Here is a 26,152-nt window from a genome sequence, read left to right on the forward strand (position 1 = left end):
GATTAAGATAATCCGTACTGATAATTGGGGGGAGTATGTCAACAAATATGTGCAGCAAATTTGTACTGATGCAGGTATACAACTACAACACACAGTGCCATATTCACCACAGTATAATGGTGTGTCGGAGAGGAAAAACTGGTCATTAAAAGAGATGGCCAATTGTATGCTACAGTCTAAATCATTAGCTCCTAAGCTATGGGCTGAAGCTATTATTTGTGAAGCATACATTCAGAACCACATTCCTCACAAAGCACTCAAAGGTACCACTCCATTTGAATGTTGGACCAGTAAGAAACCAAATGTGTCGCACTTTCACATTTTTGGTTCACGAGCATGGGCTCACATTCCGATAATCAAGAGCAAGGCTTTGGAATATCAAAGTGTTGAATATATATTTGTTGGATATCCTAACTGTGTCAAAGGATATAGATTGCTAGACTCTCACACTGAAAATTTCCTTGTAGCTCGAAGTGTGAAGTTTGAAGAAGAATCACTGCATGATTTTTCAACAGACCCTGCTGAGGAACTGCTTTTTGCCACTAATGAGGAGGAGTCTGAAAATTCTTCGAGCACTTTAGAGCAGCCATCAGAGAAGCCTATTGCGTTTGATTCAAAGGATGAGGAGTAGGTCATGGATGCTCCAATTCAGCTGCCAACTTGGGCAGAGAAAACCCTGCAAGATGCGGGTGAACTAGTGGTGATCCTACGGATGTGAGAAGGACTAGATGACAGTTTTTTGGGGCTCCTCAAGCCCTGGCTGCCACTGAACCATTGCTTCCCATACATTGATATATGACACTTGGTTCAGATCCACAGTCACACTCTAAGGCTACTTGAAACCCGCTTTGGGAGGCTGCCATGGATGAAGAGTACTCTGCTCTCATGGAAAACAACACATGGGACTTGGTTCCACTTCCGAAAGGAAGAAAGCTTGTTCGATGGCGATAGATCTATCGAAAAAATATTGCTGTAGATGGTGAGATAAGAAAGTGCAAAGCTCAAATTGTTGAAAAATGATACTCATAGGTGCATTGCATTGACTACACAGAGACATTTGCACCTATTACAGAAATGGATTCCATTCGACTAGTTTTAGCCATTGCCGCTTCTCGCAGATGGGAAGTTCATCACATGGATGTGAAGAGTGAATTTATTCATGGAGATCTTAATGAGGATATATATATATGGATCAGCCATAGGGATACATTCAGAACTATTCCCTCGTTTTCATATTAAAGAAATCTTTGTATGGCCTAAAACAGGCTCCCAGAGCCTGGTATGCGAAGATGGATTCTTTCCTGCTTTCCATTGGATTCATTCAATGCAAATCTGATCCGAATGTTTATTTTATTCAACATGATGATTCCTTTTTATTCATAGTACATTATGTAGATGATTTACTAATGATAGGGAACCTTACCTCAGCTATTGATTCGACAAAATCAGCATTGCACGATCGATTTTCCATGACAGATTTGGGATTGTTGCACTACTTTCTTGGTCTTGAAGTTTCTCAGTCTACTTCAGGGATAAAGATGTCATAGTATAATTATGCATTAGATCTACTTGTCCACTTTCATATGACAGAATGAAAGCTAGCATCATCTCCCTTTCTTTCGGGGTTCAGATTTGAGGATGTGGGTACTACACCTTTGGTGGATAGTACACTGTATCGACAGTTGGTTGGGAGTTTGTTGTATCTTACTCACACCTGACCTGATATATCTTTTGTAGTAGGATTTTGTTCCAGATATATGTAGGAGCCCCATGAGTTTCACTAGGAAGCTGCAAGGAAAATCCTTTGATATGTGAAAGGTACCTCCAGTTTTGGTATCTTTTATATTGCAGATTGCCCACTTTCATTGATTGGGTACACAGATTCTGAGTGGGTTGGTGATGGTACAGACCGTAATTCCACATCTAGTTATGTTTTCACCTTCGGTTCAGGGCCTTTTTTCTAGTCTAGCAAGAACCAATCCACGATTGCTTTATCTACAACTGAGGCAGAGTATGGAGGTGCAGTGAATACAACTACACAGGTTGTTTGGTTGTAGGGGCTTCTCTCCAAGTTTGGTATTCAGTATCCACTTCCAACTGTCATATTTTTGTGACAATCAGGGGTCCATTTAGATATTGATTGATCCAGTTCAGAGATAGAGGAAAAAGCACATCAATATTCACATGTGTTACGTTCGCGACTTGATCTATGACCAAGTCATATCAATGTAGTATTGCCCCACTGAGTAGTAGCTTGCAGACATCTTCACCAAGTCTTTCACTGAAAAGAAGCTTTCAAAACCAAGATCTATGCTAGGAGTGGTGGATACAAATTAGTAGGCCCCTTTGGCCACTTAGCCTTTTTTCCTCTTTTGGGGGGGGGGGGGGGGTTCCCTCTTTCTTCATTGTATGAGGATCTTTTCTTTATTGTACCTGAGTACCTAACATGACATCTTGGCCAGGACTCAGTTTAGATAAGTGAGTTAGGATGAAGGGGGGGTGTTGGAATATAATCCTAACATATACATTTATTTTTTAGCCTAAGTATCCTTGACTTCGTCACATGCACTAAAAATCATGTTCACACTTGGTTTTTGGTAAACTAGCTTGGTGGACCAACTTTCCCTTGTTTTTTTCCTTTAAAGGCTTAATATTATGGAAATATTGGTCCAATCACTTTCCTAAAACATTTATACATCTAAGTGCATGCTCACACCTAACCACACCTCATCCACTTGAGTTATTTGAGGATTGGCACCCCACATGAAGATTCCCCCTTAAATCAAGGGATTTGGTCCCCCGGACCATTTTAGCATGTTTTAAAGTTGCCTTCCTTGGGAAATGCACCCCTACTCATGCTTTCCTCATGGCTGATAGTTGGCATAGGCTGTCTTGAATCATTTTTTCTATTTTAGGCATCCCTTGAGCTTTCTTAGCCTTTTCTAGTTTTTTACTAGTTTTTTCCTTATTTTCTAGATTTGGCAAATTCTATATAACCACCTTCCTTTGGGATTAAAGGTTTGGTTGCTCATGTATTACTACTTCTCATTAATTTAATACATTGATTTATGCAGCAAATTCTTTCTCTTCTCTCTTGAATATAAATCAATTACTTGTGTTTGATTTAACTATAATTCTAGATCTATCAGAGTTTCTACAGGAATTCTATAGAAATGAGCATACCACCTTCGTTTCCTCATGGCCTAATAGCTGCATTACATGATGATTCATATCTCGATATTCTAGGGCATGAATTTTTTTTTCATATTCACATATGTGTCGTGATACCATCCATGACACTTTCTGTTGGGTAGTGGATCCCCCACGTAACGGTTTTGGGGTTTAAAGCCCACAATTTTGGGTACTGGTATTGTAAAAGCTTCGTGAAGTGCACAGGGCACGAATTGTAATGGGTCAAGTCTAAAGGTAGTCCACCCTAAAATATTGTCAATTAATTTAGAAAGTGTCAACTTACCCATGGTCCGCGGACCATGGAATGTATAAATAAGAATGAGGCTCTAAGCGTAAAAGGCATCTTTTGTAATGTAAGAAGTAATATGAGTTTCTGAAAGTAATATTTGATTTAAGTTTGTAAGTCAGAAGTCACGGGTTGTAGTAGTAGAGGAGGCTTTGTAGTTGTGTGCGCAGAGGCCTAGAAGAGTCCACAGCTATGTGCGTGGACCCTTGCAGTTGAGTGCGCAGGGTAGGAAGTGAATTGTAACTAGAAAAAGCATTAATAAAGATAAGTTGGTTTTGGAATGTCACATATCTGTTCCTATATTCTAGTTTATGCATCTATTATGGTTTATGATTGTGTGCTTTTCTAATTATGTTGATTGATAACTGAAAGTATTGGACCTACTTAACTTAATTCAAGATCTATAATAATACTAAGCACCGAAACAGGTAAAGAACATTCGCTCTCATTATCTTAGTTGCACGAAGGTGGTTGCACTAAATAGAGAGTTGTGAGGAAGAAGCGCAACATGTAGCATCGATTCACGAGCTTTCCGGAACTCATTAAGACATCCCTAGGGTGTGGAAACCTGGTTCCAGTACCCTCCCATACTACCTCTGGCGAGACCGCTGTCCATGCTCTGCGGATTATTACCGAAAGGGCTGGTAGTTTGGGATTTGTTTGGCTAAAATACTCTGAACCTAGGTGAGGCCCCATCATGCCAACAAATGGTTCCATTGCCAGGACAGAGATCTGCCTAAGCGATGTCTAATGTTGGAATGCTAGAACCCTATGAAGAAGGAAATTGAAGATTGGTTGGATTGGAAGCTTCACAAGTTTGTGGTACAGGAAAACAAAACCCTGTGGATATCTGAGAAGAGGTGGCTGGATCGCTACGTATATATGGAAATCCACGAGATATTCTTTGCGTCTTTCTCTTCAGAGCTGTATGATTGGATCGCGAGGCTAGCAGATAGCCAGGGAAGGTGCAACCTTGATCAACCAATAGTGTGGACTCCAGAGTTGGTGCGCAAGCTAGAGGCATCTGAAGATAAGATCACGCGGGCTGTAGATCATTGGCTGGATCGAATAATGGGAGGGTTTATCATTGAATTTGTGATAGACACGACTGTCAACTACAACAAATTAGAAAGACATTTTCTCAAGGGACCACGAGATAAGTACATCAAATCTTTGAATACTTAGATTAAGATGTTGTTATGTGAAAAATGGGCGATGCAGATCCATTAATGAGTAGAACAATGTGGAGTGGAAAAGTATACAAAGGTATCGAAGGATTAGGAAATAGTCCTTTAATTTCACCTCCGCGAGTGAGCTAGCAAGAGCGCTCGTGGGTTTCTCTGAGGAGTGCAGTCAGTTTGATAAAGCAACGCATTCCGTAGTTACCATCCCCATGTACGCTGCCACCCACACCACCGCATTCGCCTCCATCTTGGCCCACACCACCTCCACCAAACTAGCAGTTCAGCATGGCAAGCGTAATCAAGCTGCTTGTATTCAGAGGAGTAGGGAACAAATATCCATATCAGTTTTGGTTTGTAGTAAGAGCAGTATGGGAAGCACACGAGATTACAGATGATAACATTAAGAAGGCCACATTACTAAGCGCACTACAGGACCGCGCATTGACGTGGTACATTAAGAACTCTAATGATCACCCAAATGTAGGAATAACGGAGATCAAGATGCGTTGAATAGAGAGTTTAGCCAGCTGAAATCTGAAACACAGTCAATCATCGAATTCAAGGAGATTGTGATGCTTACAGGTGAAACCCCCTGGGATCTGAATCAGAGGCTGAAGAGTATGATCTACAAGCTAATATGACACTGACAGATGCACAACACCAAGCGTGGTTGTTGAGAGTTGGAAAAGGTGTGTATTTACCATTTATTTCTTTATCTTTTCCTTTGAATCATAACTCCTTTACATTCTAAGATGATAATATGTTAAAGAATTATGATAGAATTAAGGAGATTTTTGATTGATAGAAAGTAGCTAATTATTGTCTTTTTCTATACAGAAAGTGAAAGAAATAGAAAATCACTATTCAGGAGGAAAAGACAAAGTAGAAGAAACTGTTGTCCCTTTGACAGGAGGCCATATCCATACGAGGAGATCAAGATCAGAGTGCATGGTCCAGGAAAAGGAAGAGAAAACTCAGCATCAGCGCAAGAGGACAAAACGATAAACTGGAGATCAAAGATATAGTGAATCCCTTAGGATCCTTTGATCCTGAGGGATCACTGCTTCAAAGACTTATCTGTATTCTTGATACTTCCACCTAGCCATTATAAAAAGGGACAACGCTAGTAGCCCAAGTGAGGTGGATATTATTGTCAATTTGTAGAACTTACTCTTGTAATCTTAACTTTGATCATCGACTCTCTTTGAAGAGCGATAGTTGTAACTCTGCCATTTATGATTAATATATAACTCAATTGTTGTACCATTATCTGATCCTGGAGTAAATGCAACAGTGCTTCCCTGGTGGCTATGGGCCCAGACCTAGTGGATCCACTTGATTCTTGTATCACTATTTTACAATTATAGTTGTGTATGGTTTGATTTCCTTTGCATTTCCTTAAATCACTTTATTCGATAATCTTTTGTTTATGAATATTTCATTGAATTGCACTGTTATATTGAAATCGTAATTGGATAGCAAGATTATTATCCACAACTTAAAATGTCATGTTGTTCATTCCGAAACAATATTGCACTATCTAATTCGGATTCTGTTGTTCATTTACAGATGCGATTGTTGTTCATTTAACTATGGTTCACTTACAACTGTGATTGTTGTTCATTTAACTGTCATTCAATTACAGTTGCAATTGCCATTCCTTTATACCTGTAGTTAATGTCCATTATGCTAGAATAAGATTACTGATTCAATTACTCTATAGTTGCTATGTGGTTACACTTAATTAGGTTTGTTGTTCCATTATTAAGTTCAAGATTGCTGTTCAAATCATTTCAGTTAAGATTGCTGCTCAATTCAGTTCTATAGATTAAGCTTTGTTGTTCTACCTTTTTCATAGATTTAGTTGTTGTTCCTTTTCTGCTAATCGAATTTTTATTTCTAGTATTTTCTTTAGTGTGGATAGAAAGACCTACAACTGTAACGAACATTAACTACTGTTGTCTAAGTTCTCATATTGGAGATCTTGTCTGTGATTGATTTTCATTTACATCAGTTTACAGGGGAAAGAGTTATCATTACTGCATCCTTGACTGATGATTGTTGTAGTTTCTTGAGTGAATGATTTAGTTACAGAGCATTTAAGTTTCTTGCCATTACAATTAGATTTTGTTTCTAGCATTCATTTACTTTTGTAAGCACTATACTACAAACATTACTCTTGAACAAGTGACCGCCTCAGACTGAGTACACTCTTGAGATAAAAAATCATGCCTGGATTGATAATTAATGTAGGATAAATAGGGGTTAAAAGACACCTTTTTATCACTCAACATTTTGGCGTCGTTGCCGAGGAGAGTGTATTCATTTGTTTCTTTTGAAAAGAGAGTAGTGTGAGTACCTACTAGGAGAGAGTTGGGTTTTAAAAACGGAAGGTAAGAACCTATGTACGAAGCATGTAACAACCCTGCTCCCCTGCCCACTTTCCCGCAGATTTGTTGATTATTTTGGGTAGAAATAAGTATTTGATTTGTGTGCATGACTAAGCAGAAAAAGCCTAGAAAGAATCCAAAATCACTACCGAAACCTGATAAAGCTAAGGGATTGGTGACCCTTGGCCAATCGACCTCTATAAACAATATCCTTAAAAAAGAACAATCTCAGCCATCAGTAGGCCCTAGAAAAGCTGCTTCTAGACAACCCACTAGTTCCCTTTGGGCCACAAAATCATAATCTGTACCCTTTGCTGAGGTGCACAACCAAACAAAGGAGCAATATTTTCAAGAAATTGAGAATTCTAGCCCAAAATCGTTACAAGAAGGGAACCCTAGTAATCTCTGTGAAGGAGGAGGAGAAACAGGGGAAACCGAAGAACCAAGATCTCCTCTTCGAATAGTCCAGCCACTAAACAACCCAGATAAGGGAAGTGCTGTCAAAATCATCTAGAACAAAGCTGAAGAACCTGAAAAGCTAAGATCCCCAAAGGAAGTGTTGTCAAGGCCATTCTTGCTCCTTCTAGCTAGCCTAGGAATACCCCCCTAGAAATCCCAGAAGGATATTGGCACATATTTGACCAAATGGCCCAGAACCAACAAACACCTCAAACCTCCACACTGCAATATCCCATTGTGGATACTGCAGTTAATGCACTTATGAAGGCCATTCCTCTCCAACATATTCCTACATTCCATGGCCTAACATCGGAAGATCCAGATGCATTTTTGTTTGAATTCGATGTATTGTGTCGAGGGTATGACTATACCACCAATCCCCAAAAGCTAAAATTATTTCCCTCCACATTAAAAGGAGAAGCTTTACGATGGTTTATGGGGTTAGGTGGAGGTGTTATAAATGATTGGGATCAGATGAAAGGTGCTTTTCTAAAGAAGTATCAAGATTATTGTAGGTCTAGAGAATTAAAGAATGAAATATTTCAGATGGTAGCCAGACCTAATGAGACACTAGAAGAGTATGTTGAACGTTTTCAATATAATCTTTAGATATCTCCTTATGCATCATTACCCTTACCTGACAATGTATTAAAAATGACATTAATTAAAGGAATAAAGGAACAGTGGGTTGAAACACTAAATATTATGGGAAAATGTGACATCTATCAAGAAAATTTTGCTAACATTATTGATTTATGCATCAGGAGTTGACAAGGCAGTACAAGGCTAAAACCAGTAGAATGTGACATACTCACACGAGACAACAAGATCTCTAGTGGAGGAGTAACCCGCGTAGAAATCTGGAATTTACTGGAAATTTTCAAAACTAATATATTGGGGACTCTGACAACATAGCTCGATATTATGCAAGCTAAATAGAAACAAGCAGAAGCAGAGAAAAACCTAGCAATATTCTGCTCTAGATGCAGAAAGAAACATAGCCATAAAGAGTGCCCATTGAATGCAGTTCAAGTATGCACTATTTGTACAATAGATCACTCCACAAAGAATTGCCCCTCACTTCCAGGTTTGAAAGCAGTGTAGAAAGAAGCGGAAGAAGAATTAGAACCAGTGTATCTACTCAATCAGCGTTGTCAAAGGCAGCCACGACAATCAGGGATGCCCTCTAATCCATATTCTTCTTTCCAACCTCTGCAATATCATGCTCAATAATATAATACAATGTGGCAGCCACCCTTTCCAAACTGGTCACAACAACCATTCCCTTCATCACCATGGCCAAATAAAACAAGCCAAACTAATTGGCTAAATTTTCTCTACTCTCCACCATATTGGTAAAACAAAGCATATCCAACACAATGGTCCCCTCCCACTTCATAGAGTGAAGCTTGGCAGTCAAACTGGCAAAGACCGATGAATTAGCCAGCTGGAACCATTCCTCTCCCTCAACCCACACTGCCAGCACCATATACACTACAAAAAAATCCCCAGTCCAACTTAAGACCACAACTCCCAGCCCAACCCAACCCAAACCCTAATAATAGACCGATTCAATCTGTTCAAATAATCAAAACACCAGAACTAGAAACCAATGTAAGGGAGTGCAACAACCTTCAATTAAGGTCTGGGCACATAATAGAAACTGAGGGAGATAAAAATGCTCAAGTTGAAAATCAGTTACCTGTAGAACAACCACTACAAGAAGAGGATGTGGTCAGACAACAAACTCATGACCAAGCAACCATGTCTTCTCCCCCATTCCTAGAACAATTAATCATACCACACCCTATAGAACATCCTAACTTTGATATTCTGGGAGAACTAAGAAATTTGTGTATAAAAATCCCACTCCTCCAAGCTATCCAAGATATCCCAATATATGCAAAAACCATCAAAGAGTTATGTATAAGAAAGCCAAAGAGGAGAATAACAACTAACCCAATTGTCCAAGTAGTTGGCACCCTATCAGATTTGTTATTAGGAAAAGAAGCACCTGTCAAATATGAAGACCCAGGGAATCCTATAGTGATGGTGCAAATCAATGGACAAACTTTTTCAAATGCCCTAGTTGATTTGGGGGCTGCAATTAATATTTTAAAAACCACCACTTGTCAAAAACTTGGCATTACATTAGTGGAACCAACCTCCACCTTATTGGAACTGGCTGACCGATTGATAGTTATGCCAGAAGGTACACTATACAATGTAATGGTATCCATAGATTCCTGGGAATACCCTGCCGACCTTCTGATAATCAACCCCAAAAACTGACTCGATGGACACCCTTTAATCTTAGGTAGACCTTGGCTTGTGACTATTGATGCTTTCATTGGCTGCCGACAAGGAAGTATGACTAGAACTAGAGGGAGTAATATCAAGAATCTAGCTCTATACCCTCCAGCCCAGCCAAGCTTGACGATAATGAAAAATAAAAAACAACCTGTATCATACCTCATAGAAAACATTAGGTACCCATTAACCATAGAAGATTCCCTCGATTTTAAAGACCAAACAGAGGATGACGTTATTAACAACTTCATTAATTAATCTGAATCCAGATCCCATGTACAATGTCACATGATGGAGGCAGCATTTGACAATGAACTAGAAGATCCCCTCAAAGACACTCATGATCAATCAATACACACTACCTCTATTTCAAACAGCAAAACTATAGAGATTGAGCCAGGAAAAATCTTGAATATTAACAAAAACCTGGCTCCTGAACAAGAAGAAAAGCTAGTCTAGCTACTGAGAAAATATAAGGAAGCATTTGCATGGGATTATCTGGACATGAAGGGAATTGATCCCCAGCTGTGTACGCACCACATTTATACAGAAAAGGATGTAAGGCCCATTTTCCAACCCCAACGAAGACTCAACCCTCACCTGAAAGATATTGTAAAAGCGGAATTACAAAAAATTTTGGATGTAAACATTAATTATCCAATCTCCAATAGCAAGTGGGTCTCTCCACTAGTAGTGGTGCCAAAGAAGAATGGGAAATGGAGGATTTGTGTAGATTACAGAGAATTAAACAAAGCAACCCAGAAAGACCACTTTCCCCTTCCATTAATTAATTAGATATTAGACACATTAGCAGGAAAGAAATTCTTTTCTTTCTTGGATGGCTTCAGTGGATACATCAGATTCAGATTGCCCCTGAAGACCAGGAAAAACTACTTTTACCTGTCCTTGGGGAACATTTGCTTATAGAGTCCTACCCTTTGGCCTATGCAATGCCCTTGCCACATTTCAGAGGGCTATCCTTAGCATCTTTTCAAATTTAATAAATGAAGGGCTCAAAGTAAATATGGATGATTTCAGACCATATGGAGATGATTTTGAGCTAGCACTAGACACGTTGGAAAAGGTGCTGCAACAATGTATTGCCACTAGGCTCTGCTTGAGCCATGAAAAGTGCTATATGATGATGACTGAAGGGCTCATCCTAAGTCATTATATCTCAGTAGCTGGAATACAGGTAGATCCGGCAAAAATTCAAATAATTTTGTTAATACCTACTCCTACCACATAGACAGAGGTACACAGTTTTCTAGGATTTTCTGGTTACTATAGGAGATTCATAGAGCATTTTTCTCAAATAGATGCACCTCTATACACACTGATAGGGAATGTTGGTTTTATTTGGACAAATAAGTGTGACCATGCTTTTGAGGATCTGAAAAAGCTTGTGTCAACGGCCCCAGTGCTCAGAGGCCCAATTTGGGACCTGCCATTTCAAGTTTCATAAGATGCTTTAGACACAGCTATTGGAGCAGTCCTTGGGCAGGAAGAAGACAAAAAACCATATGCAATCTATTATATTAGCAAGAATTTGTCTCTTGCTGAGCTAAACTATATCGTAACTAAAAAAGAGTTTTTAGATGTAATACATGCTGTAAATAAATTTAGGCATTATATCATTGGATATCCTGTTGTATTATATAAAAATCACTCTACCATAGAATAATTAGCAAATAAACCTATTACAAATAGTAGAGTAACAAGATGGTTGATTTTATTGTAGGAATTTGACATCGCAATAAAAGATTGACCTGGGAAAGAGAATCCTGTCGCTGATTTTCTCTCACGAATGTCGAAGCCAGCAGAAGGTGCAGCAATCAAAGATAAATTCCCAGATGAAAATTTGTTTGTTGTCACTGTCAAGACACCCTAGTATGTTGATGTTGAAAATTATTTAGCAGTAGGAAAATTACCAAAGCATCTAAACCCCAATGAATGAAAACAGATTGTGCAACGTAGTACCCGATTTTCTTGGATTGGGGGCTACCTATTTCATACAGGGGCAGATATGCACATTAGAAGATGTGTCTGTGAAGATTAAATATTTGACATTCTTAAAGCCTGTCATGATGAACCATGTGGCAGACATTTCGCAGATTGCAGGATTGGTCACAAGGCTTTGCAAACAGGTTATTACTGGCCCACAATCTTTAAAGATGCTAAGAAATTTGTGCAAGCCTATGATAGTTGCCAAAGAGCAGGATGCCCTGGATAGTCCGACGAAATGCCTTTAATCCCACAGTTAGTAATCAAACCATTTGAGTGTTGGGCACTCAATTTTGTTGGTCCAATCAACCCATCATCAAATCAAAAAGCATATATTCTAGTAGCAACAGAATATGTTACCAAATGGGTTGAAGCAGAGGCACTTCCAAGAACTACAGAGGACTCGCTGATTCATTTCTTGTTCCAAATATATTTGTGCGATATGGCCTCCTGAGGGACATAATCATAGATGGAGGACCATAGTTTGTAGGTAATAAAATCACTACAACATTAAAAAATTATCGCATTCAACACAAAATTACCACTCTCTATCACCCACAAGAAAATGGCCAAGTAGAGAGCACAAATAAGGTGATAGAGGCAATATTGACAAAAACCGTTGCATCACACAGGTGTGATTGGGCTTCAAGATTGGATGAAGCCTTGTGGGCATACCGAACAACGTGGAGAAACACCACTGGTTATTCACCATATCAATTAGTATTTGGAAAAGAACCCATCTTTCCAATATAGTTGGAAATACAAACATTAAGAACAACACAGGAGATAAGTCTAAATTTAAATGAGGCCCAGACTAACATACTACAACAAATTAATTAGCTAGATGAAATTAGGCTCTCGGTTCTTCAACACACTACATTAATTCAACAGCAGAGAGCAAAATGGCATGACATCTTGATAAAAAAGAAAATCTTCCACGAAGGAGATTGGGAACTCCTATATGATTCTAGGTTTCAAGATTTTCCAGGAAAACTTCAGACTTGATGTCATGGACCATATGAAATATAGAAAGTCCATGACAATGGCACCATTACTTTGACTACTATTGACAGATTTGGACATTCCTTTAAAGCAAATGGTCACTGAGTGTGACTGTACCATAAACCGCTTACTCGGGAATCCTTTTACCAGCAGCTCTAGGAAGATTCTGATATGCAGATTCTTGCTGAGGAAAATAATCCTTCCTCGGCATTGGTTCACTAAATAATCCCATTGTTCTTAAATTTTGTACATAAGTTTTTATTTTCTGCTTGTATAAACCACTTTCTGTATAGATTTTTTCATTTTTTTTGGTTTTTTGCTATTCCTTTCCGAAGGAATGGAATTTTCACATTTTTTTTGTTCCTTTCCGAAGGAATAGCACTTTTGGTTTTTGCTGTTCCTTTCCAAAGGAACAACACTTTTGAATTTTGTTGTTCCTTTCCAAAGGACAACATTTCTACATTTTTGTTGTTCCTTTCCGAAGGAACAACACTTTTTCATTTTGCTGTTCCTTTCCGAAAGAACAACATTTCCATATTTTTGTTGTTCCTTTCTGAAGGAATAACACTTTCTCTTTTTACTGTTCCTTTCCGAAGGAACATCGCTTTCACATTTTGCTGTTGCTTTCTGAAGGAACAACATTTCCGTATTTTTGTCGTTCCTTCTGAAGGAACAACACTTTCACTTTTTGCTATTCCTTTCCGAAGGAACATCACTTTCGCTTTTTGTTGTTCCTTTCCGAAGGAACAACACTTTCGTTTTTTGTTGTTCCTTTTCTTTTTGCATTTTGTTGTTCCTTTCTGAAAGAATAACATTTCCGTATTTTTGCTATTCCTTTCCGAAGGAACAACACTTTCGCATTTTGTTGTTCCTTTCGAAAGGAACAACATTTCCACATTTTTTCTATTCCTTTCTGAAGGAACAACATTCCTGCATTTTCGTCGTTCCTTTCCAAAGGAACAGAACTTCTGCTAGATTGTTTTGTCGTTCCTTTCCGAAGGAACAACACTTATGCCATATTGTTTTGTCATTCCTTTTAAAGGAACAACCCTCCTTCGCATTTTTTTTCTTTTTGTCATTCTTTCCGAAGGAACAACAGTTTTGATTTCGATGATCTTAGGCTGTTCCACCAAAAGATCGGTATTTTATTTTGCGCTTGCTTTATTTGTTGTTCTATTTAAGGAACAGTCGTTATTCCTCTTAAGGAACAATAGTTTCGAGTGTATTTTTTTCTTTTGTTTGTTGTCCCTCTTAAAGGAACCATGGTTTTGCATGCAGATGTTCTTTTGTTATCCCTCTTAAGGAACAACAGTCGTTCCATCTAAGGAACAACACTTTTTGAGTGCATTTTTTTGTGTATGTGTGTTTCTTAAAGAACATCATTTAGAGGATTTTTGTGAATGATGGTTCACTGTTTATGATCCCTTTAAGGCACAGGTATACATTTATGCAAGAACAAAAAAACTAGAGGATACTAAAATCAACAAACCAAAGAAAAATCATTATTTTTAGAGAAATTGCTTTGTATTTATAAGAAAAAAGAGGAAAGGACACAACTATTTATATCACTTTGTTGTCTTTATTTTCACTAAAACCAATTTGATTGATTATTTTTATCATGTTGGTTCTTTCTTAATCTTCATAATTCTCTTTGATCATTATTATTGAATAAGAATAAGGGCATATTTTCCTCTATTGAGATGTTTAGACTTCTTCCACCATCCCTACTCTTAAGGAGTGTTGAGCCATCCTTTGTATATAAATAGGAAAGTGCTATATAAAAGAAAAGAAAAAAAGAGAAAGAAAAAATATATATCTATATGATTACTAACATGATTTGTCAGATGAAGGATAGGGGGTCTCATCAAGAGCCAGCCTACCATGATCATAAGGAAGTAGTGAAGTGGAATTCCCACTATGGCCATCACACCAGGGATATGATCCAAGAGGCATATCAGAAAAATAAAAAGTCCTTGGAACAGGAGGTCTCATCACGAGCCGACCTACCCACCTTTCACTCCTTCCTGGTGAATGGCATTGTGATTCATCTAGTTACCAAGCTAGCACAATGGCCTCCATTCTGACATCACACAACACTTTCCTAGGCATACATAAAGGATTATGGTTCTAAGGGTGAAATAAGCAACTATGTCAAGGTTATGGACACCTGTGGGCAATAGAGCTCTACTGATGGTATTGAAGTCATACTTTTCATACACCAATAGTCATTATAAACCCTTTTCTTATATCTCTATCTTGATTTCAAATGAGATTATGTTATATAACCTTTTCGAACCTCTTACACATGAAAAACCGTTTATAAATCGATCATAATGGTTAAAGTGGATAATGACCACATAAACACTTTTACTTACGTCAACTATCCTCTCCTCTATTTTTCACATTATTTCATAGCATTTCCATATCTATTCATGATTTCCAAGCCTCGGTTTCAGTAATCTACTGCTTTTTGTAATCATGTCATGGATATATACACCGTTCCTTTATTTTTACTATACAACTGAAGTCCAGCATGCTACTCCTCTATTTGTTGGTCGAGGACAACCTATCACATTTCAGGGGGGCACGGGTGACCTCCATAATACACTGGCATACGTGTCAACTCCTTATTTGGAGGTACTATGACTCCATCAGAACTTAGGAATAGCAAGTTTAACGGTATTGATATTTCCCAATATGCACAACTTGTTGTTCCATCGTCATTTCTATGTTTTTGCTCTGTAAAAATTAACAGTGTGCTAAGCTTGAACAGCTTGTTGTTCCATTATCATTTCTGTGTTTTTGCTCTGTAAAAATTAATAGTGTTCTAAGCTTGAACAACTTGATGTTCCATTGTCATTCTGTGTTTTTGGTCTGTAAAATTAACAGTGTGCTAAGCTTGAACAAAATGGGAGGCAGATCAATACGCAACGAACTGCAGGTGTTAATAATCTTCGATGCTACACGTCAAATTTTAGTGAGAGAAAGATGGATTGCCTACCTTAACCGACTACAACAGTCTCATGAAACAGTGGCCATTGAATTTCTATAGAATTTGCAGGAAAATCGTTCCATGGTGAGGGGGAGGCAAATAATAGTAACATATGTGATAATTGCTGAAGTATTGGGACTGCCAGCTATTGGACCAGTATGGACCCAGAGAAAAGTGAGACTTCAAGATGCCATAACCATCTTTCAGAATGAAGGACAAAGCCTTACTGTTAAAGGAAAAGGAGTCCTGCCTGCAACCCTGGGAGAACCTTGGGCAGAATTAGCCAGAATTATGCAAAGCTACGTCACATGTGATGGGAGAAAGAATGTGGTAAGACCCCGCCATCTCAAATTGTTAGCAGTATTAAAACAAAAATGTGCTGTAAATTTCCCTGCATATTTAAATTTTTTATTGCATGATGCTGCTTGGAGCATAAGAAAATCTTGTCATGTAGAAACGGTAGTAAGTCATCACGGCTTAATTTGGCAAATAGTCAGTTATAGTCTCGCTCAATAGCATATTAGTTGGGAAGAATTGGTATTCTCAATAGATGGGGGATTGGCCTTACCAGCCCCAAAACAAAAAAGAACTGCTAGCACATCAATCAGACCGCAGAAACGTAGATAGTCCACCAGATTGGGGAGAAGCAGGGGAATGTTGGGAAGTCCCCAAGATAACAGTAGCCAACCCCTAGAGATATATGACTCAGAGGATGAGCAACCCCCACAACTTGAAGGAGGGGAAAATGAAGAAGAAGAATTAGAAGAAAATGTAGAAGAGGAACCGAAAGAGGAAACTGAGCACTCTGGCGAGGAAGAAGGGGAGGAAGCAGAGCCACCCAGTGAAAGCCCATTACAAAACCCTCTGCAAGAAGATGAATTGGCCCAAATTTTGGCCAACATGAGTGAGTATATCCAGCCCCACAGCCCACTCAACCTCGATATTGAAGTAGGACAATCACAAGAACACTCTGCACACAGTAAGAGTGCATCTGAGGAGATGAATGATGAGGAAGAAGAAGAAGGGAAATCACAGGAACACTCTACTCATAGTAAGAGTGCATCCAAAGAAATGAATGATGAGGAAGAAGTAGAAGAAGAAGCCACCCGAGAAATAGCATATCAAACCAGGGTTACCTCCCCTAAGAAACCTAATCAGGAGGATGAGAACACTGAAGAAGTGTTCCAAACAGAAAATATGGAACTAAGCCAGGGCGAGGGCACAATCCTTGAAGAACAAAGCCTAGGCCCAAGAAAAGAAACAACTATTCCTTCGAAGAAAATGAATGAAATCAAAAGGTTGAGAAAGGAACAACAAAGGCTACTAAATGTAGTAAAACAACTCAGACAACAAATAAGGGTCCTAAAAATGGGGAGAATCTCAAAAAGAACCCCTGGAACAAAGGATGTGTTGGCATTATGAGATAAGTGTTGTCCTTGATGGAAAACCACACTGATGACAAATCATAGTACAGAAGGTCAGCAGCAAGGAATTGATGATCAGACTATAAGAAGAAGAGAAAGTTCATACACGCCGGTTCGTTAAGCCCAAGTCGCGTGTACACGCAGGTTGGCTTCAGAAAAAGTGCGTGTATGTGGAAAAGTACCTTTGGTCCATGGCGGTTATTCCTTGGAAGTTGTGCCTATGGTTTTGGACCTTGGTGTCTCGACGGACGTGTTGATCCCTAGTTTTGAAGTTGATGGTATTGGATTTCTATGGTTTTGGCTCTTGGTATTGAACAAGGCCTAAGGCTATATAAGGAGAAGGAAATCATTAGGCAAGGGTATCTAAAATGTCTTGAATATCTGATGAAGCATTAGATCCAGTATGCAGGTTATGGATTGATGATGCATTGCTTGATCTGAGCTAAGGAGAGATCTCATCGGTTGATGGAGAGCAAGATCTAAGGAGAGATCGGGATCAAATGGTTTGAAATGAACTATCTTTATGATGCTTATTCTAGATCTACATACTGACGCATGTATTGTTCTATAAGTATTATGAGTATGATTGATGTCTGGTACAGCTGCAAGTTATGAGAAATTATTTTTAGATCTGTACGCGGGTTGTCTTTGGCGAAAGCTCGTATACACGCGGGTTTGATTCATCGAAGTAGCGTATACATTGTAAAGCTTGATATTTGAAGTTGCAGATGGGTCAGATGGTTATTACAGAGTTCTGTGTATGCTCTGTGTTCTGGTGACGGTGTTGTTAACAGGGTTTCAGTGATTCAGAGTTTGATGATTGTTTTGAGCTTCAATGATAGTTATGGGTCCAGTATGAAAATTGGATGAAATGTGGCCTCTCAGATTATGTGTTGTGCTTCAGTGTATCCAGTCTGAAAATTGATGAAACGTGGTACCTGGAGGAGAGAAGATTGTAGGCAAGCACCTACGTACTAGTATCTAAGCTAGTACAAAAGCTAAGGGAGATCTTTGGAGCATTGTAGCAGGTAGCAGCCTGTGTACTAGTAAATGGATCGGCTAGTACAAAAGCAAAGGGGGTTGTAGCTCCCGTACTGGTATAAGACTGCACCAGTACAAATATTGTAAAAGTATTTTCTTATTAAGAAGAAGATTGAGATGACTTGCAGCAAGTGGTTTTCACCCACATTGGGTTTCCACCTTATATCTTTGTGTTCATGTGTGTGGCTTTTGTGTGATGATCTGTTCTGTTATACTGCACCTGTTTACTGTTAATATGGTTAATACTGTTCTGATATATTTATTGAAGATAAGCTAACTGAATCATAAGATTTCTGGATATACGCTAGTTTCTTTAGACACAGAAGCGTGTACACGCGGGTTCACTTAACTGAAGTAGCGTATATGTTTTTGAGCATTGAAAAAGTTTTAATGATCTGATAATACTGATTCACCCCCCCTCTCAGTATTATTTCCAACAATTGGTATCAGAGCAGGTCCTTTGGTAGAAGCTTGATCGCTTGAAGGAGATCCGTGGAACAATGGGAAAGAAGCTTAAGAAGAAAGCTCATAAGAAGAAAGCTCATAAGAAGAAGAAGACATCTCAGAAGATCTATGACAGTGGGAGAGTCGATTGGGGATTAGGTATAAGAAATTCTTCAGATTCAGAATCAGATTCAGATTCAGAATCATTATAAGGTATGAATGTGTTATCCTCTGATGTTCCTGATATATTTCCTTGTGAAAGTGATGGAAGTGATAGTGAAACTACTGAACATGCTTTTATGGGTGAGCAAGAAAAGTATAAAATAGAGGCAGTATTTAGAAGGCTGGCAGACAAAGTTAAAGATCAACAAGATCTATTGAACAAAAGGGAATGTGCTTTCAAAGAAGAAGTTACCAAACTAAAGGCCCAACTAGAAGAAGGAAACAAGGTAAGAAAGCTACTCAAGGACAAGGAAGACCAATGTCAAAAATTGCAGCATGAAGTGACATCATTAAGAAAAGAAGTCAACGAAAGAAGCACAACCATCAAGAAACTCAAAGATAGATCCAGCTACTATGAAAATCTTGAAGCTACGATCCTCTCACTAAAGGAAGATCTTGAAGAATCCAAGAAGCAGAATGAAGATCTACACCAAGCAATTGAAAAACAAGACAACGAAGTCATCAACTTAAAATCACAGTTGGAATGTGCCTTCAGAGTTCGTCAAATTCAGCAGGATCTGTATGAAAAGCAAGAAAAGGAGATACTCAATCTAAGGCAACAAATGGAAGAAGAAAGAAAAGATGGAGAAGACACGAAGAAGCAATGTCTAGAAAAGGAGGAACAACTTCAAGTTGAGGTAAATATCTTGAAAGGTAAATTAGAAGAAAAGGTTAAACTTTTGAGATTTCAAGATAGTACTAAAGCCTTGGATGATATTCTTAGTAGTCAAAGGTCTCCTGCAATCAAGACTGGTCTTGGTTTTCATGAATCTGTTGAAGGTGAATCTAGCTCACAAGGTGAGGCAAGGAACTCTAAAGAGAAAACTAAAATGATCAAAAGGGAGATGAAAGGTCAACCCCATCAACAATCAAGGAAAGAGACTCCTCAAAGAAAATCGTTTACTCCTCCTATGAATAATGTTGAATGTTATGTATGTCATAATCTTGGACATGTTGCAGCTAGATGTGGAAGAAGAAGGGTTCAAGACCATCATGTAGAAAGATCATCACATTCAAGGTACTTTAATGGATATTTCTTTGCTTGCAATATGTTTGGTCACAAAGCCGCTAATTGCTACAGGAGGAATATGAAATATGTAAGATGTTATGCATGTAACACGATTGGACATATAGCAAAGGAATGCAGGAACAAAGGATGGGCATCACACCAAAAGGAGAAAACCTCATCACACTTGAAGATATGGAGGAAGAAGGAAGTACAGTCAGCACAATGTACTGAGACACAGCACAGCACAGACATATCAGACTCAAGGGGAGCTGAAAGTGTAAAACTTCAGTGTCCTAAATCTCATACGCAAGTTCCTTAAAGGGAAGTCGCGTATATACGCGAGTTAGACACTGAAAAGTCGCGTATATGTCAGTCTGAGGAAAAGCAGTGGGAACAGGATCAGAAAAAGGATCTGATATGATTCAGTCTATTATTTGCTCTATTGGTTACAGTCTGCTGAGGATGTGTGGAGATGTTTTGTTACTTGTATGATGACTAGAAGTGTTTTGATCCTAACTTGAGGATGATGATGTTTTGATGCTTATTGCTGATATATGCATGATCAGATCTAACAGATGGCACTGGTTGAGGGGGAGCATATGCCTTTAGTAATTCATTGTTGGCATTATGGTTAATAATCCTTGGTGATGATTCTTATATGGCTAAATGATATATCTTGCTATGATGTGGTTGTGAGTTGTCTATGATAAAATCTCATATGATTCTTGGGGTTACATAGTTGATGTTCAGATCAGATTTATGGATGATTCTTTGATGATGCATATATGGTGCTTACATGGTGATCTTCATAAGGACAAGAAGAAGTACAAAGCTTGAATATACATCTTCCTCACTTGATGATGGGTCACTCATATACTGCTGTTGTCATATGCATAAAAATCATACAGTTATGATGCAGGCACTCTTGTGGATAAGGATTGTTGCTGTTGATGATATCAAGAAGTTTTGTCAAATGAGCTTGAGCTCAAGATACATAATGCTGATACATGGATGACTACTCAAAGTTGCTTTATTGGAGACATGGTGATGAGTTCTTATCTATATGATGATAGGTTTATACTTACATATGTTAATTGATGCAGATGTTCCCAAGTAATGATACTTGGATCATGTAGAGCTTGATGAAATGGCTATGGTGGTTTCACACATGATACAATGTGAATGACTCTGAATTCTGTTCAAAGGGATGAATTGATGCAGACATACCTTGTTATAGGTTGATGACCTATTCTCTACAGAACATTTACAGGTTGCTGATATGGAAATTTGTGTACGCGTGTTGTTTAAAGGATATCCGCGTGCATACGCCGTTCTACAAGGGGATAGTCGCGTATATGGTGTACGCGTGTTGCGTAAGGGATATCTGTGTATATACGCTTGTTTATGTGTATACAGACGCGTATATGGAGTTTTGAAGAAAATCAGCAGGGACAGATGTTGGTTGCAGAAAGTCTGATATGGGTCTGACAGAGATCATCTGGCACAGGTTCAGGGGGAGCAGATAATCTTCCAATGATGCATTGTTGGCATTATCTTAAAGTTTTTGGTTCTGGTTCACTTTTGTTGTTGGTTTCAGATGGAGCAAAGGTGAAAGGAGAACAGAAGGATCTCTTGGTTGTTGATCTGAATATCAGATGCTGCTGGTGACTTTCATAAGTCTTGGTCTAGTTCTTACGTCTCTATGTCATATATCTCTTTTGTGGTATCTCTTTCATGGTGTCAAGGTCATGTAACGGCCTATTTTGGTTTCCCCACTATGCCTGGGATGATTGATGCAATGTGTTTGGTTGTCAGATGTAAATTTTTGATGTATCCCCACTTGGTTGGGTGGATGAGTCATTTTCTTGTTTATCCTCACTTAGTTGAGAGATGGATGTATGTATGAGTCCTAAGTGATAGGAAGGTCTTTTATGATGTATAGAGTCATGTTCTTCTTGAAGAACATCTTTTGTAGATCTTGCCTACAGTCAGGAAGAGCATGAACAGCACACTTCAGCGGTACAGAGATTCAGCATGTACTCAGGGGGAGCATGGACAGATTGGTACACCTTGGCATATACAAAGGGGGAGACTATTCAGAGATTTCAGCAGGTACTCAGGGGGAGTATGGATAGTGGAATGATTCAGCAAAGGAAGAGAATATCTTGGTCCACCCTTTGCCCTTGATGTCAAAGGGGGAGAGTGATTTGGTGTTGTTGCCATCAAGTCCAAAGGGGGAGATTGTTGGCATTATGATGCATGTGTTGTACTTGATGGCAACCCTCTCATAGAAGAATATCTCACTTATGTATAACTGGGTGAATCTTCAGAAGAGATATTAGATGTGACTGATGGAGGACAGCTCAAAGGAATCAGATGATGAATCTTCAGAAGAGATATCAGATGTGACTGATGGAGGACAGCTCAAAGGAATCAGATGATAGTTCTAAGTGTGACAAGTTAGCTTTGCCATCAAGTCCAAAGGGGGAGATTGTTGGCATTATGAGATAAGTGTTGTCCTTGATGGCAAACCACACTGATGACAAATCATAGTACAGAAGGTCAGCAGCAAGGAATTGATGATCAGACTATAAGAAGAAGAGAAAGTTCATACACGCCGGTTCGTTAAGCCCAAGTCGCGTGTACACGCAGGTTGGCTTCAGAAAAAGCGCGTGTATGTGGAAAAGTACCTTTGGTCCACGGCGGTTATTCCTTGGAAGTTGTGCCTATGGTTTTGGACCTTGGTGTCTCGACGGACGTGTTGATCCCTAGTTTTGAAGTTGATGGTATTGGATTTCTATGGTTTTGGCTCTTGGTATTGAACAAGGCCTAAGGCTATATAAGGAGAAGGAAATCATTAGGCAAGGGTATCTGAAATGTCTTGAATATCTGATGAAGCATTAGATCCAGTATGCAGGTTATCGGTTGATGATGCATTGCTTGATCTGAGCTAAGGAGAGATCTCATCGGTTGATGGAGAGCAAGATCTAAGGAGAGATCGGGATCAAATGGTTTGAAATGAACTATCTTTATGATGCTTATTCTAGATCTACATACTGACGCATGTATTGTTCTATAAGTATTATGAGTATGATTGATGTCTGGTACAGCTGCAAGTTATGAGAAATTATTTTTAGATCTGTACGCGGGTTGTCTTTGGCGAAAGCGCGTATACACGCGGGTTTGATTCATCGAAGTAGCGTATACATTGTAAAGCTTGATATTTGAAGTTGCAGATGGGTCAGATGGTTATTACAGAGTTCTGTGTATGCTCTGTGTTCTGGTGACGGTGTTGTTAACAGGGTTTCAGTGATTCAGAGTTTGATGATTGTTTTGAGCTTCAATGATAGTTATGGGTCCAGTATGAAAATTGGATGAAATGTGGCCTCTCAGATTATGTGTTGTGCTTCAGTGTATCCAGTCTAAAAATTGATGAAACGTGGTACCTGGAGGAGAGAAGATTGTAGGCAAGCACCTACGTACTAGTATCTAAGCTAGTACAAAAGCTAAGGGAGATCTTTGGAGCATTGTAGCAGGTAGCAGCCTGTGTACTAGTAAATGGATCGGCTAGTACAAAAGCAAAGGGGGTTGTAGCTCCCGTACTGGTATAAGACTGCACCAGTACAAATATTGTAAAAGTATTTTCTTATTAAGAAGAAGATTGAGATGACTTGCAGCAGGTGGTTTTCACCCACATTGGGTTTCCACCTTATATCTTTGTGTTCATGTGTGTGGCTTTTGTGTGATGATCTGTTCTGTTATACTGCACCTGTTTACTGTTAATATGGTTAATACTGTTCTGATATATTTACTGAAGATAAGCTAACTGAATCATAAGATTTCTGGATATACGCTAGTTTCTTTAGACACAGAAGCGTGTACACGCGGGTTCACTTAACTGAAGTAGCGTATATGTTTTTGAGCATTGAAAAAGTTTTAATGATCTGATAATACTGATTCACCCCCCCCCCTCTCAGTATTATTTCCAACAGGATGTAGCCACCCAGATGAAACCCCATAAAATGAAGACCAAAAGAACTCAAACTAAACATAGTATCATTTAGGACCACAAAGAATAGCATGCAACTGTTTCAAATGCAGAGGCCCAAACAGAAAACACACCAGTATGTAATAAGGACATCCAAACAGAGGCATTATCCTCTAGTGCCACGACTGACCAGAGAGATCATGACAAAGAAACATAGACTGAGGAGACCAGAGGTCGCAATAAGGAGATCCAAGTAGATCTCCATCCCAAGAATGTTTTGATGGATAATGATCCTAGGGTAGTAAAACTTCAAGAGGATCTGGCACAGGCCCAGCAGATTATAGAAAAGCTCACAAAAGAAACTGTTCCTCAGGAGAAATATCAAAAGTTACAGCAGCAAGTAAAGAGCATCAATGTATTGGAGAACGAGGCCTTAGATAGATGTTGGAGGGTAGAGGAAAAATTTAAAAAGGTAACCAATAGACTAGACACAGTTATGAGTCAAATGGGTACTCTCTATTCTCTATATACTTATGTTCTAGCATGTAGCACACCTGCCAAATATTATGCTTTGTTTTTTTATGGAAAGGTACTTACAATTAAAAATTAAGGCTGTCAAGGTAGGGGTGCCTATAGAGTTAAAAGCTATTGATGATTTTATAAACTGTTGTAAACATTATGGGGTGAAAGTCCAACGATTGCTATGTGAGTTTTATTTGCATAATTTTGTGTTGGAGGATGAAACGGAAAATAACACTAGTCTTTTTGTGGGTGATATCTAGCTTCAAGCATTCATCTCTTTTGCTATTAACCAGATAAAGTGGCTTAAAGCCCATAATACCTTTTAGAGACAAGAAAATGGGTTAGACCTTTGGGTAAGGGGTGAACCAAGAAACCCATTACAATTGTCAGATAAGCATAGAAGCTTAATGAGAAAGAAGGGTGTGATCCAGACATTGGGACCCATTCACACAATAGTTGTCCACCAAGGGGTAGAATACTTCCCATCAAAGAACTTGCCATAACAGTAGCTAAACTCTGAAGGAAGACTTTGAATAGGAATGTTTAGGACAAAGATCCATTCAATTATGAAAATTTTAAGTTAGCTGCTGGATGCCTGGTTACCTATAGTAACCTCATCTTGAGAGAAGGCCTGTATTGGCTAGGTTGTAGGTTTTGAAGTCCAATTATCTGGTATCCTATAGTAGGGTATAAGGCCCTATATGAATTTCCTAAAGGCCAGATAGGGCATATTTTTGAATTTTTAGCTACACATCATGGTTTTAGACCACTTCATGAAAATCCCTCTCCAGCCTATTCCCTAACTGCCTTGCATGTAAATTACAATGTTTTCATGAGGGCATGAAAAAGGGTAAGCAGGGGGGTGTGTTGAGAATTGGAAAAGGTATTTATTTACCATTTATTTCTTTATCTTTTCCTTTGAATTATAAATCCTTTACATTCTACGATGATAATATGTTAAAGAATTATGATAGAATTCAGGAGATTTGTGATTGACATAAAGTAACTAATTATTGTCTTTTTATATACAGAAAGTGAAAGAAGTAGAAAATCACTATTTAGGAGGAAAAGAAAAAGAAGAAGCAACTGCTATCCCTTTGACAGGAGGTTGTATCCAGACAAGGAGATCAAGATTGGAGCGCATGGTCTAGGAAAAGGAAGAGAAATCGCAGCATCAACACAAGAGGACAAAACAATAAACTGGACATCAAAGGTATAGAAAATCCCTCAGGATCCTTTGATCCTGAGGGATCGTTGCTTCAAAGACTTATATGTATTCTTGATTCTTTCGCCTGGCCATTATAAAAAGTGACAACGCTGGTAGCCCAAGGGGGCCAGATATTATAGTCAATTTGTAGAACTTACTGTTGTAATCTTAACTTTGATCATCGACTCTCTTTGAAGAGTGATAGATGTAACTTTTCCATTTATGATTAATATATAACTCAGTTGCTGTACCATTATCTGATCCTGGAGTAAACGCAACAGTGCTTCCCTGGTGGCTAAGGGCCCGGCCCTAGTGGATCCACTTGCTTCTTGTATCACTATTTTAGAATTACAGTTGTGTGTGGTTTGATTTCCTTTACATTTCCTTAAATCGCTTTATTCGATAATATTTTGTTTTTAAACATTTCACCAAATTGCTCTGTTATATCGAAATCGTAATTGGATAGCAAGATTATT

Source organism: Pinus tabuliformis, chromosome 2_1 (assembly GCF_031772625.1).
Source record: "Pinus tabuliformis cultivar Carrire ecotype Pingquan chromosome 2_1, CPIR1, whole genome shotgun sequence".
Lineage (NCBI taxonomy): Eukaryota > Viridiplantae > Streptophyta > Pinopsida > Pinales > Pinaceae > Pinus > Pinus tabuliformis.